The sequence below is a fragment of the Sus scrofa genome, chromosome 12, assembly GCF_054392235.1.
Source record: "Sus scrofa isolate SSC_HxYL_T2T_F1_AM1 chromosome 12, Sscrofa_HxYL_maternal_Yorkshire_Landrace_v2.0, whole genome shotgun sequence".
NCBI classification, from domain to species: Eukaryota; Metazoa; Chordata; class Mammalia; order Artiodactyla; family Suidae; genus Sus; species Sus scrofa.
The window spans coordinates 12,291,735-12,301,678 of NC_139394.1; positions in this window are offsets into that span (position 1 = coordinate 12,291,735).

The window sequence follows — 9,944 nt, forward strand, 5'->3', positions numbered from 1 at the left end:
CCTGATCCCTGGCCTCCATCAGTGGGTTAAGGATCTGGCATTGTCATGGGCTGCCGCAAAGGTTGCAGAGGCGGCTCAGATCTTGCATTGCTGTGGCTGTGACATAGGCCGTGGCTCTAGCTCCGCTTCAACCCCTGGTTCAGGGAACTTCCATTTGCTGCAGGTACAGCCTTAAAAAGAAGAAAACAAAAAAGAAGGCTTATCTGGAAGGGTAACTGTGTGTGTGTGTGTGTGTGAATGTGCACACATTTATCTTTTATGGATTCATATGTAACACATAATGCATAGAATGCATGTATAATGCATACAATAATGTGTTAAATGTATATATAATGTATATAAATCACACAGGTAGATTTTCAATTTTCAAATTTAATTTTTCTGAGCACAAATCACATGACAGAAAGAATGCAGCCCAGGACTTTTCTGGATGACCTAGAAGGAGTGGGATGTATGGTGGAGAGACATGCATTAGCAACTAACTGCAAGTATGTGGACCCATTTAATCCATCAACAGAACAGATTAGCCATTCATAGCAAGAGCTTGGAACACATTCAAAGGCTGGGATCTAGAAGTATGTATTCTAGGGCTCTACAGTGAGGAGAGAAGCAGGATGTAGGAGAAGATTACATGCAAAAATGTTCATTGCTCATAGAAGCAGACTCACAGACTGTGAAAAACTTATGGTAACCAAAGGGGGCAGGTGGTGGGGAGAGATGGACAGGGGGTTTGGGGCTGGCATAGGTACACTGAGGTATACACAAAGATTGGCCAACGGGGACCTGCTGTGAAGCACAGAGAACGCTACCCAGTATTCAATGAAGATCTGCAAAGGAAAAGACGGCGAGAGAATGTGTATGTGTATATGTATGACTGGGTCACTTTGCTGTACAGCAGAAAATGATCACAACCTTATAAATTAACTATACTTCAATAAACCCCCAAAAATATTTTTAAAAATAAAGCTTTGATAATTATTTTATTTTATTATTATTATTTTTTTTTCTTTTTGCCTTTTCTAGGGCCGCACCCATGGCACATGGAGGTTCCCAGGCTAGGGGTCCAATCAGAGCTGTAGCTGTCAGCCTATACCACAGCCATGGCAATGCCAGATCCTTCACCCACTGAGAAAGGCCAGGGTTCGAACCCGCAATCTCATGGTTCCTAGTCAGATTCGTTAACCACTGAGCCACAATGGGAACTCCTTGATAATTATTTTGAAGGAAAAAAAAATAAAAAGAAACAAAATGTTCACTGCTGCTTTCTTTCAATAAAAAAGGGATGGGGGTGACCTAAATATCCAACAACAGAAAGACAGCTAAAATCTAGTCAATCTCGGTTTGTTTGCATGAGGAGCAGCCATGATTCTTGGTTGGAAAAGCAATATGGCAGCGTGGCGCACACATGACCTTTCAATCCTATTGCGGGGGTTCAAATCCTCGCTTTCCCACTTATTCAGAGCGTAACCCGAGGAAGTTGGCCATCCATAAGCCAGGGGAAAAGGCCTGAATCTGATCCTTTTCTCATTGCTCTCAGAGGAACCAAGCTAGCCGACCTTGACCATGGACTTCTAGCCTCTGGAACTTTGAGAAATACATTTCTATTGTTAATCCACCCCGTCTATGGTGCTTTGCTAGAGCAGCCCTGGTAAACAAATATAGGCACGTACGGAAGGATGAAGTCTCTGGGTCATAATATAAAACACATATGTGATTAGCTGTGTTGAATGCTGATGAATAGCACATGACTTAAATTTAAAAATCAGGAAAAATTACATATACACTTTATGTTTTCAATTTTATATGTACATAAACATAGATACAGCTCTTTCCAGAGAGAAATAAAGACAAATATATGACAGAAGGAAATTCATCAGAAAGTTAACCGTAGATATTTTTCTTCTTTTCATCTAAATTTTTTTATAATTAACATGGCTCATTTATGTAACATAGAAACATAATAGTTACTATGATTTTGATAGCCATTTGGAGCAGTGAGATGATCAGCCACTGGTATTTTATATGACGTCAGTTTCCACATTTCCTGGTTTTTCTACCGTGGGTGTAAGTTATTGTTATCGTCAGAGGAGGAAAATGGTACCAATAAAGGAGAAAGCCTCAAAGGAAATACAGTGACAACCTCTTGGCCTTGATCTCTGTGGTTTGTTTGTTTGTTTTCAGGGCTGCACCCATGGCATAGGGAAAGTCCCAGGCTAGGGGTTGAATCGGAGCTGTAGCTCCCGGCCGATGCCACAGCCACAGCAACACCAAATCCGAGCCACGTCTATGACTTACACCACAGCTCATGGCAACCCTGGATCATTAACCCACCGAGCAAGGCCAGGGATCAAACCTGCATCCTCATGGATACTAGTCAGGTTCTTCACCTGCTGAGCCACAATGGGAACTCTGATCTCTGAGTATTTATACCGCAGAAATTGGCAAAGTCTACAGACTAAGGCTGGATTTATCGTTCTCTTGGCTCTCTAAGCATAAGGAAGTAATGGGAAAAAAATATTCATAATGCAGGTTAAAGTTAAAAATATGCTATTTCTGCAACCATTACATTGTGTGTGGCACAGAAAATTGAGACTTTGACTGCTATTGCCATTTCTTTAGTAGTTTGATAATCTGCATTTCCACATAATATAGGGCCCATGTATTACTGTTATAATGAGAATGGAGGGTGGGGGCAGGCGCTTATAAAAAATTAGCAGGCAACAGGAGTTCCTGTTGTGGCTCAGTGGGTTAAGAATCTGACATGGTATCCTTGAGGATGCGGGTTCGATCCCTGGCCTTGCTCAGTGGGTTAAGGATCTGGTGTTGCCACAAGCTGCGGTGTAGTTTGGAGGTGCAGCTCGGATCCTGTGTGGCTGTGACTGTGGTAGCTGCAGCTCCAATTTGCTCTCAAGCATGGGAACTTCCATATGCTGTAGGTGAGGCTGTAAAAAGAAAAAAAAATAGAATTGGTGGGAAACAAATCACAAAGCTGTAAATTCTAGAGTGAGTGGCAAAACCATGTGTCAACAATGGTTGACATAAAATAATTGTATGACCCACCATTACATTCTGTAGCAGTGAGGACAATACATCGAACCAAACCGTGATCCTTTATCTAAGACACAGACAGATTTCAAGGATGTTCAAATGTGAAAAGAAAAAAAAAAAAAGCATCAGGACAGATGACATTGACATTCAGTGGGTAGTGTCACATATACTACGAAAGAAGCAAAGTGGTTTCAAAGTCTTGAATCTGCGCAGGCGAGAGGACCAGGGGCTGGGAAGGTGGAAGCCCAGCCTGAGTAGAAGGTTGCAGCGGAAAGAACTGGGATCCTGGCTCGGACCCCCTACACCCTGGTGGCCAAGGGGGGAAGGAGTCACCTCCTCACTGTGTGGGTCCCTTTCCAGAAGACACCCACTGACTGGGCAGAGAACTGTGACGTTTAATTGGCTAATGTCTGGAGGACCCTTTGAAGATGAAAAGTGCCAGGTGGGTATCATCACCATGCACTTCTTAAGATGATACATGGAATAATAATAAAGTTCTCCCCCACTGGGCCTTTCATCCGTGGATTTCAAAGCACTTAGCAAACCTTAATTAACTCTCCTAGCATCCCTATGAAGTAGGCATTAATAGCCTCTTGCCTTAGATGGAGAGACAAAGACTGGTCAGTGACTTGCCCAGGTCCTCGGAGAGTCAGAGATGAGTCGTCCTGAAGGCTTTCATTCAAGAGGCAAACACATGTTTGGTGCCCCCTCTGTGCCAACCTTTAGGGGTACCCCGGCTAGAGCTGGGCCATCATGGTTAAATTCTCTGGAATTTTGCAAACCCACTGTGAAATGAAACCATCATTTTAGTTCAAATTATATAAACATCATTACATAAATTACATTGCCAGCAAAGATAACCAAAACTTAGAACACATCGCTCCTAATTATTTTCCTTTTACTATTATCTGTGCTCTTGAGGTTATTTCATCCATAGCATCTGTAAGGTGGACACAGTATCTAACAATGGGCTATGCGTTCAGTGATGCTTACACTGGTCCCTTGAGATCAGCCACAGTGACAGTATTTACACCATAGAAATGAGCAAGTGCTAAGGATAGAGGCTTGATTTATTGTTTTCTTGACTATCTCAACTTCAATAATAGAGAAAACATGAAGCATGCCGGTTAAAGCTAAATGTGTGTCATTTCTGCAACCCCTACATTGTGAAGAGAACACCCCCAAATGGAGGAATTACCCTTCCAGCATTCATCAAACTGTTATCCAGTTCATCAGACAAGTCACCCATGTCATGGATAACGTCATGAAATTCCTACATACATTTTTGCTTTCGCCTTACTCATCACCTCAGTGAAAACATCAATCAGCTTTCATGTCAGAACACTACTCTCTTCCACTGCAACCTTCCATAGGTTGGCTCCAGCTATAAAAGTTTGATGAAAATCAATGAAGCATTCTTGGAGAATCAACTGGCATTGTGGCAGTAAAAAAAGAAATTATTTGTATTTGTAAATTTTCTGCAAATTTAATATCTGTACAATTTATCATTATATATATGTGCAACCGCCACTCCGCCCCAAGAGCCTATGAGCAAACATTTATTAGCACGCCATTGGCAGAGCCCTGGGTGAAGAAGCAAGGGACCCGGGCTCTGTCCTGATGGATTGCCAGACAAACTGGTCCTGTCAGTGTGAAGGGTTACAATGGAGTCCAAGGCAGATTTAGTGTGAAGTTAAGCTTCCAGGCCCATCACTTACATGACAGGGAGCCTAGGACTGGGTTCTTGTAGTCAAACATTTTGTAAAATTAAGGAAGTAAGTTTTCAAATACTGATTGTAAGACCACTGCCTTTTTCCCTCCATCTCACTACCCTTCCCATTCGCTGGTGCTGGAGGGACCTTGGCATTCTGAGGATCCAGCCCAAGATGTGAGTCGGGGAGGCATTTTAATTCTGCAGGAGATGCGTGTATAGACATGTAGTTCCCAATCAGCCCATGTGGAGTGAAGTCAACACCAACCATTATAGTGCAGCAGTGGCCTCCAGCAAGAAGCCGACCACCCACTGTGCCAGCCTACCTCGCAGGACAACAGAGGAGAGATGAGGTTTGAAGTGTGTGGACCCAGAAGCCAATCAATGAAAAAATTCTTCCAATCATCAGATGTGTAAAATTTGAGCAAAGGCTGTGATTCTCATCAATATCTGGTCAAAAGAGAAGTCCCCTTTCTTCCTAATGGAGATAATCCAATAATGTAACCTGTACTATTATCAACGCACGTGCATTTGTTTTGTTTTTTGATGGGAAGTGGATGAAATGAGAGGTATCAGAATTCTGTGTTTGTAGGATGCAAACCTATAACAGTACCACAAAGAGCAAATATGGGAAGTTGCATGTCTGATGTGTTCCAATATTAAATAATAATCACATTTCAAACAACCTGCCAAAGGGAAACATGGAATTGTCTTTTCTAATTTCCCAAAGTTGCATGACAAAAACCCCTGCCATATGAAGAGGTATGAGTATGCCGTCAAAATATGTAGGAAAAAGTATTATAGAGGTGAGTTGGGGAGTTAATTTAAAAATATGTAAGTGTTCCCATCGAGGCACAGCGGAAACGAATCTGACTAGGAAACAAAAAGTTGCGGGTTCCATCCCTGGCCTCGCTCAGTGGGTTAAGGATCTGGCATTGCTGCGGCTGTGGTGTAGGCCAGCAGCTGTAGCTCCGATTAAACCCCCAGCCTGGGAACCTCTATGTGCCGTGGGTGTGGCCCTAAAAAGGCAAAAAAAAAAAAAAAAAAAAGCAGATCATTTACCTGTGTCACCTCTGCATTCTTTTACTTCCACTTTTACTGCCACTTCCTTTGTTGCTCCCACTTCCCTGGAGGCTGGGAAGGCAGAGGGCCTGGTGCTCCATCCCCCTTCCAGCCAAAGGCCCCGTGACCCCAAAAGGGCTGTCCGTGAGCCTGCCAGGACCAAAGATGACAGGGCCAGCCAGAGAGAAAAAGCTAGTTCTAATTCACTTGGCAGGGCTCTGAAACATGGGGATGTGCCCCACTGTGAAAAACAGCCCCTGGCCTGGAATCAGCAGAATGACACCCCTGTCCCCACACCCTGCCGCCCCACCCGCCCAGCCACTTCCTCCCCTCAACCCCTAGTCCAGTCTCTTGTTTGGGCCCCAGGTTTGCTATGATCCACCATTAAGAAAGCAGCATGAAAAAAAAATTAAAATTAAAAAAATAAATTAAAAAAAGAATTAAAAAAAAAAAAAAAGAAAGCAGCATGCTGTTTAAGTGGGAGGTGTGCAGACCTTCCGGAGAGGGCAACGGAAGTGGGAAAAGAGCTTCATGATTTTAAAAATTAAGTGTGTGTGTGTGTGTGCATATCACAAATTTCTATTGAGTACACTGGCCCACCTCAGAGATATTGTGGGTTTGGATCCAGACCACAATACTAAAGCAAATGTCCCAATAAAGCAAGTCACACCAATTTTTGGTTTCCCAGGGTGTATAAAATTTATGTTTACATTAGACTGTAGTCAATTACGTGTGCAATAGTATTATGTCTAAAAAACAATTTATATACATTAATTTTAAAGTATTTTATCGAAGGAGTTCCCTGGTGGCTCAGTGGGTTAAGGATCCAGCATTGTCACGGCTGCGGCCCTCCTTGATGCTGTGATGCAGGTTCCATTCCTGGTGCAGAAACTGCTACAAGCTGTGGGCACAACCAAAAAAAAACCCTCTTATTGCTAAAAGTGTGAGCCGTCATCTGCGCCTTCAGTAAATCATAGAGGTGACATCGAAGATCCATGAGCACAGATCACCATGGGAAATATAGCGAAATAAAATGAAAAAGTTTGAAATACTGCAAGAATTGCCCAAAAAAATCACAGAGAGACAAAATACGACCAGTGAGCAAATGCTGTTGGAAAAATGGCACCAACCGACGGGCTTGACAGAGGGTGGCCATGAAACTTAAATCTGTTTAAAACAAAAATTAAAATGCGGTATCTGAGAAGCTCTATAAAGCAAGGAGCATGAAATGAGGTCTGCCTGTATATACATACACATATGTATGTATATGTATATTTATGCGTGAGATATATACATACACAAATGTATGTATTTTGTAGAACAGATCCCAGATTCCAGGGTGCGGGGGTGTGAACACAACTCTACTTCCAGGCAAGCTCAGCTGAAGCCTGGTCTCACCCAAGACGTCCTTCCAGAGACTTTCCAGAGAATTTTGAGTCTTCAAAGCCAAGGAGTGGGATTTAAGCTTTTCCATGAGACTCATACCCTGGTATGTCAGGAAAACCCCCAGCCCCGACTCTGATTCAGAAAAGCAAAGCAGCATCAGAGAGATCGTCTAGCCCTCTGGCCTCTCCAGAGGCCTCGGCCACCACTCCTTCAACCTATGTCTGGGCCACATCGCAGTCCACTGGCCACTAAGTAGGACAATGGGGCGGTTTAGTCCACGGGGTCAGCCTGACTCTCAGACACCTGCTGAACACGCATCAGAAGACAGGCCCGTCAGAGCAGTAGCTGAAGTGGTTCCCAACGCTCTGGAAGCAGCTTTCATCTTAGAAAGCCTGTTTGGGGAAATTTTCACTTCTTTTTTTTTATTTTTATTTTATTTTTTGTCTTTTGTCTTTTTAGGGCCACCCCCACAGCATAGAGGTTCCCAGGCTAGAGGTCTAATCAGAGCTGTAGCCACCAGCCTATGCCACAGCCATAGCAACGTGGGATCCGAGCCATGTCTGGAACCTGCACCCCAGCTCACGGCAACGCTGGATCCTCAACCCACTGAGTGACGCCAGGGATCGAACTTGAAACCTCATGGTTCCTAGTCGGATTCATGAACCACTGAGCCACGACGGGAACTGGGAATTTTTCATTTCTAACAAAGCATTTCCCAGGTTAGCGAGTGTGAGACTCCACCCCAGTCCAAGGTCATGTACTACCAGCCCCAGCCATCAGAGCTGAAGGTCAAGTGGTCAGGTCCGAGATTTGGACGGTACACAGGCCTGCCTGGTCCTGTATCCCCATCCTGTTGCCTCCATCCCACATGAAAGCAACTATTTCATAGAACATAACGCTGCTGCCTTCCAGGCTGCATTTGATTGGTCAAAAGAAGGTGCCTGATGTGGGCAGTGCCCATCACACTGCATTCCTGAGGAGTGCGAGACTGGGACTAGGAAAGAGAGCCAGGCTTTCCGGGGGCTGGAGCTGTGTCGTGTCAACCTGTGGAGCCGGGGTGGCTGGGCTGGATGTAGTCCATCATTTGGTCAAAGCCCATGAGGGGACAGAAGGATTAATGGAGCCAAGACAGAAAGACCGCAGGTAGGAGATGTCTCAACAGTGTTTTAGTTCTAGGTAGCCCTGCGCTCTGTCTTCCTTCCCTCATTTTACAAATGAGGACACTGAGACAGTGTGGGGTGGGACTGGACATGGAACGTGAAGGGGAGATAGGTCAGGGGTCAGGGGTCAAGGGTCTGATGTTCATATGTCACTAGCTTCTAGCAAGGAATTCCCAGGAGCTCAAGAATCTGAACCTGGCCTTCTAGGTCACTCTGAACGTACAGATATAATAGGAGGATGGAACATACTTAGCCATTGGTTGGCTTGATTTATTACTTCTAAGGTCCAATCATTTGGACACGTGGTCTGTGGGTCTCTTCACACACGCCAGGTGTGAGCCTGATGGGACGACGCTGAGGGCAGTGATTTGCCTAGGACAGGACAAAAATGGCTTGTCTCTGTTCCACAATGTCTCATGCCCTAGGCAGGAAGGCTTTAGCAGCAAAATAATCCACCAAAGAAGGCTATGAGAAGGCATCATAAATAACAAAAGAGGAGTTCCCATTGCGGCTCTGTGGGTTAAGAACCTGATATAGTCTCCGTGAGGATATGGGGTCCATCCCTGGCCTTGCTCAGTGGGTTAAGGATCTGGTGTTGCTGTGAGATGCAGCATATGTTGCAGATGCTGCTCGGATCCAGGATTGCCACAGCTGTAGGCCAGCAGCTGCAGCTCCAAATTGACCCCTAGCCTGGGAATTTCCATATGCCGCAGGTGCAGCCGTAAAAAAATTAATAATAATAACAAAGGAAAATGCATCTAAGTTGGAGATGCCTTATTCTGAAAAACCGATGACATCTGCTTCCATCAGGGCTGAAGGCTGGAACTAAGAAGTGTACCTACATTTAAAAAGCCTGACCCTGAACCTCCTTCATGGAACGGGAGCCCAAGAGGGGACCAGAGGGAGCAAAGGAGAAAAGAGAATCCTGGGAGGTGAAGATAGTGTAGTATGTAGTCTTGAGGGCTTTTTACCCTCTGTTTCCAGGTCTTGGGCATCAAAGTTTGCATTTTCTGATGCTTTGTTGTGGAGTGAGATCGAGCAGCTAGTTCTTGCCAATTAATGCAAGAAGTGGGTGTTGCGTCCATGCTGGAGCATTGAACTGCCAATGAGAGATCCTTCTTCTGCAAAGCTCTCTTTTTTCTCTGCCATGGTGGCTGGTGATGTTTATGACGCTGGCTGCTAGATCCACCTCGAACGGAACACCTGCCAACCCATCACGAACATGTGGACTGAGTCAGAAACACACGTTGGCTATTTTAAGCCATTTGAGGGGGTTTTGTTACTGCAGCATGAGCTAGCTGTTCCTAACTGAAGCAGGAGAAAAAAAAACAGAGACGGGGCCTCCAGGTGCCTCTCCCAGGATCATCATGAATAGGCCAAAATGAGATAGACTGGGAAAAGGAAAAAAAATATTTTTACCATTATCTGGCCATTGTGAAATCTGTGAGCTTCCTGTGATGAGATTCTTCTGCGTGTCTTCCAGATTTCGCAGCCTCCTCTAAAGAAAATGCGGCTGTAAGTCCTCTGTCATTCCCCATCCCCACCACTTGGCTTTAACCCACTCCAGACAGATCTCT